We start from the raw sequence: 6000 nt of genomic DNA on the forward strand, positions 1-6000 counted from the left end.
CAACGCCCATTGCCCCGGTTTTCCCTGAGACAGCTTCCCAATAGCACACACAGAGCCACACCCGAGTACTTCACAGGTCTTCAAAAGACCATTTGCTTGTAAATGATGCTCTGTTTTTTTCCACCCTTTTTAGAGCCTCTACATCCCCACTCTGCCTATTTTGCTCTGGTTGCGCCTTTGGAGACGACCACACGCAGCCACCTCCAACACAACCCTGCTCTCACCTTTCACAGGGTGTTGTTGTAGTGCGACAAAAACACACGCTTTGCCTGGCTCACTTAGGGGCATATTATCAAGAACGGCGTTAAAATGATCGCCGCTTTAGCTGCAGGAAACTGCCGCTAAAGCGGTGATAATGAGCTTGATAATATGCCCTTGTGAATTCCCATAGAAGCCCAGCTTCACACCACAACCTGGCGGGCTATGAGAATTGACAAGGGCATATTATCAAGCCATTACCGCCGCTATAGCGTCAGTTTCCTACCACTAAAGCGGTAATAATTTTAACGCCGTTCTTGATAATATTCCACGTTATCTTTCTAAACTAACGTCTTACACTTAAAAGCTGCTTTACATTTTTTTCCCTACATCAACCTTTGTTTAAAACACCACCAGAGAAGGGTGGTGAACTCTGGTCCACAACAACTCAAAGCTTTCTTGTTCTTTATCAGAAACTTCATCTGCCTCTCAATGATTATCGCCAGCCTTTTCGGCCCCTTAAGAGGCTGGGTGGATGAGTATAATACGCAGTATTTAGGTTCGGTGGCGGAGAGTGCACGAAAATAGGGATGGATAGTTTGGATGGCCAGATGGATGAATGGATAGCTAGATGGATGAATGTATGAATATATGGATGAATGGAAGGATAAATAGATGCATGGACCAGTACTTAGGATACACGGGTGGGATGATAGATGCGAAGGATTGGTTCTGGGACAGATGTATGTATGAATATATGGGCGTATAACTGGATGGATGGCACAGTGCTTACCATAGGCGAGTGGGCTGATTGATACTTAGAATAACTGCAGGGCATGTATGTATGTAGGTAGGAATGTCTGAATGAATTGAAAGATGGTTGGATGGCGCAGTGCTTAGGATGAATGGATGCAGGGCTTTAAGTGTGCTGGCTCTGAGCACCGGCAGTTATTTTCAGAAAAACTCGAAACAGGTCTCTATCGGGCTCTATTTTCGGCCCTTGCAAAGGTAGTCAAATTTTCTTTTATTCGACTGCAGTCAGAGCATGCACACCGATGTGCGCATGCTCATTTTGCTCACTACTGAGAAGTGGAGACATCATGCTACGTGAGCCACGGTGTAGGAGGAAGGGCAATCCTTTAAAGAGCATGTTTCCTGAACGTAGGATAATTCGAGGGGATTTTCTTAAGCACGCAATGCTAGTTATCTTCATGTAGACCACGCCCCTACTTGGATAGCCCACACCCCTTCAACAGGTTTGCCCCGCCCCTTTTAGAGCACCCCCAGTTTTTCTCCCCCTTAAAGCCCTCACTGCACCATAGTAACAAAGAAATGGCCCAAGCTTCCATTTAAATGTACAATGGCACCAAGTTTCATAATTTGACATCAACGCTGGCAGCCTTCTACCACAGTGCAAGAGTGTCTATCAGCACGAAGATTTGTTATCCACAGAAATGTTGTGTGATTTGCATAGCTGTCTGCTGGAACACTCATCACCAAAAGGTATTAAAACATGCAAATTTGCGAGAAAAACGTATACCATACCATAAACTGCTTCATAAATGGGCCCAGTGCTACTACACCACCCTCATCTCCATTCTTGCTTAACCGTACGAAATCAAAGAAAGACCCCAGCAAACCTGGTAGAGCCACTATAGCAATACAGGAACTTAATTTGAGCAAGTCTCTGCCGGAACGCCCAGCAACAAAAGGTATCAAAACATGCAAATTTCCTGATAAAACATATACCTTGCCATAGAGTGCTTTATAAATTGACCCAGTGGCACTACATCACCTTTACTAGCTACACATATGCATGTTACAAATGTCCGTGTTATAATCAGCAACATACCCACCTCTCCCACCCCCACCCCCACCCCTTCCCTTGCTTAACCTTACGAAATCACAACAACAAGCCCCAGCACTCTCGTTAGCGCCACAATAGCCATACATAGCCTTAATTTCAACAGGTGTCTGCCGGAACGCTCATCAGCAAAAGGTATTGAAACCTGCAATTTTCCAAGTAAAACATACACCATACCATAAGGCAGTTTATAAAAAGTCCCAGTACCACTACACCACCTCCACACCCGCCCTTGCTTAACTTTACGCAATAAAACAAAGAACCCCAGCAAACCTGGAAGCGCCACTATAGCCATACAGAGGCTTAATTTCAACAGATATCTCCAGAAACACTCATCAGCAAAACGTATTAAAACATGCAAATTTGCGGGTAAAACATATACAATGCCATAGGGCGCTTTATAAATGGTCCCAGTGGTACTACATCACCTTTAGTAGCTAGCCATCTGCACGTTACTAAAGTCTGTGTTTTAATCACCAACATACCCACCTCCCCCACCCCTCCCTCGCCATTGCTTAACCGTACAAAATCAAAGAGAAACCGCCATCATTCCTAGTAGCGCCACTATACCCATACTCGAGCTTAATTTTTAAAGGTGTCTTCAGTAATGCTTATCATCCAAAAGTATTCAAACATGCAAATTGGTGGGTAAAACATAAATAGGGCTCCCAGTTTTATGTTATTTATTTTTTAGACATTTCCGTCTGTATTTATCCATATTTATTTTTTGCCACCTTTATCTGTATTTATCCATATTTATTATGAGTTTTGTGAAAAATATAAAGCTGAAACTGGTATATTTCCACATTTATTTAACCAATAAATATGCAGCCCTGCTTGAATGCCTGCCAGGGTTCGGTGATATCAACACCCGCAGAAGATAAATACATGCATTTATATGCAAAAATACACATTTTAGTATCAGCCTTGTGCATATCTACTGCTGTTTAAGCCTCTTTACTAAAATTCCTTTTTTTAACCCCTTTACCTCTCAATCCACACAGTTATTAGCCTGGCAGTCATAGCACAGGGTATTTAGAATCACTCAAAAAGCACAAAATTTCCGTTTTTATCCACATTTATAAATAAATACAGACAAGAAAATAAATGGTTTTCTGTCTGTATTTATCTCTAAAAATCTGTAAAAACAGAAAACAGGGAGCCTTAAACATAAACCATCCCATAGCACGGTTTATAAATGGGCCCAGTGGCACTACACCACCTTCACTAGCTATACATCTGTATGTTAATAAAGTCGTTTAAACACTCTGTAGAGTGTATAGCAGAGTTTGGGGAGAGCAAACAAAGTTGTAATTCCCAAACTTTTGATATACCGTCCTTTTACTGTATGTATATTAAGGACATTAAATGAATGAAAACATTGACCAGTGTCTCAAAAGAGATAGTGAAACTGAGCACCGGTAAAACCCGGACCACTTAAACCCCTACGTATATTCAGCACAGGAACACAGCCTGACAATTACTATCACTTGTAATGACATGGGGCCCGATTCACAGAACTAACTTAAGACAAAATCCTAAACTTACTACTTTTGGTATTCACAGAAGTTAGGATTTTGTCTTAAGTTTGTCTTAAGACAAACTTAAGACAAACTTAAGACAAACTTAAGACAGACTTAAGACTGTCTTAAGTCTGTCTTAAGTTTGTCTTAAGTTTGTCTTAAGTTTGTCTTAAGTCTGTCTTAAGTTTGTCTTAAGTCAAACTTAGGACAAAATCCTAACTTCTGTGAATACCAAAAGTAGTAAGTTTAGGATTTTGTCTTAAGTTAGTTCTGTGAATCCGGCCCATGTACTTTACTAATGTCAAGAAAGTCATACAGAAAATATACGGAACATTTTCATTTCTCTTTTTATCTCTCACACGTTTATAAAACATCACTTCTAAAGAAACACTCCGCAACCACTTCTATTTCATGAGAACAGACAATAGTTACGTTTACTACCATATATTTTAGTATATCTACCTTTTTATTATTCGCTAGTCACAAACTACTAAAACTATTAACTATACCCAAATGCAAACCAGCAATAATGTTCATAATATATCTCAACCTATATTCAAATGATTCAAACTATGCGTACATATAAAAGGAACATATCACTTTTACTATCTCCATCTCCTCTCCATGTAATCTCCAAACACTGTAGACGGCCTCACAGTACAACAACCTACCTAGACTTATATTTAAATCTACCTCTCACTGTCAAAAATGAGACCACAACCTGTCCACATAACATTTCTGGGTTTGGTTTTATCGCTTTTAACTTAAAAACAAATACATCTCCTACCCCCCCTTCCCCACTACTTCCACAAAAAGTATAATTTGCAAACATGGGCCATTTTGTTTATCTCGCCTGAATACATGAACAAACCCAAATTAATGCTGTACCTCATTTTCAAAACCATACAGTCCTTTCAAGATGACAAACTACATTTCTTCTTTGTGAAAAATTCCTAAACAGATATAAAGTACTTATATAACAACCGGTCAAACTTTATGCATATTTTATAACCAATATGAAACACCACACTTTACTAACACAATATTATTTTGATATAAAAAATACTTTCAAACTTAAAAATATCACCTCAAATACTTAATCAGTACTACAGAACACATAACACACCTTGTTCATTTCTACCTCACCTTTGTAGTTGGTATGCAGATTTCAAATGTCACACACACATGCAATTCTTTCTTTCTCACACAGTACATGTAATGCACCATTTTCATAAACAATGAAACCAGTAATGGCCCAATTTCTCTGTCTCTTCACATATGAATACATGTAAACAACAAATCAGAATACTTCATTCCTTCATCGACATTCCAAAACTTATCTCCATTGGTTATTTTTGAATTTTATTAATATTCCGCGCCACACAGAGGTCAGAAGTTCACTTTCTGGAACATTCTACGACACCTGCAGGTTAAAAGTTAATGATTTTTTTAAACGTAACCTTTTCTTTTTCAGCATATTGTCGAACATTTAACACCACCTGCGGGTTAAAAGTTCACCATTGTTTTAAGTTACAAATGTACCTTCCAAATGCAAGTAGCACGTCTGGTTGAGCTTTGCACATTTCATCCTAATGTATGTACTCCACGTTTAGACTGCTCTTTATTAACAAATGACAAACATGATTTTTCACGCAACTAATATGCACCCCAGTTTTTAGTACCCAATGTTTCTTAACTTCCAATCAATTATTGTTTTCTGTGTAGTTTGCACTTTACAAATACCGTATTGATTTACCTTCGCACTCCCTGTATAACACCATCTAAGCACCATATACAAATTACCGTGTTCCAAACAAAACTTCCTCCTACTACGTATAAAATATTACTGACACTACTTAGTCAGGTGTGGCACAGCGGCCAGGGCACATGACTTCACACCATAAGACACACAGTTTAGGCTCACTCTTTCATCCCCGACTCCCGCACGAGCTCACCTTAGCAGCATCAGACTCTATGCAATACCTCACTTAATTTCTGTACCCAACACGTTCAGACCAGTAGCTATGAGTAGTTCGCTTGGCACCCCCTCTATAGCACACCCTAAACCCCCCACAAGGGTTACAGTGCTCCTACCGTCCTCCCCCCTACTTTTTTTGCCCTTTTTTCCCCTTACTCGCTTCGACGGAATCACAAAATGTCGGCCAACACTTCCTAGTTGCAACCGCTCGCAGCGCTCCCAACCAATAAGCAGCAAGCTCGTGCTCGTAACACCTCAGCCAATCAGATGGCAGAATTCCCAAATATCGATATCTGTAAATTTTGATATTTCTCAAAAACTACTGAACAGATTTACACCAAATAAACAAAAGCGTGCTTTCTAGACCAAGACCCTTCTCCTTGCCAAATCTGGGATAAATTCCGTTCACCCGTTCGACCTGTAGCCTTGTCTAAAGT

Source organism: Triturus cristatus, chromosome 3_1, assembly GCF_964204655.1.
Source record: "Triturus cristatus chromosome 3_1, aTriCri1.1, whole genome shotgun sequence".
Lineage (NCBI taxonomy): Eukaryota > Metazoa > Chordata > Amphibia > Caudata > Salamandridae > Triturus > Triturus cristatus.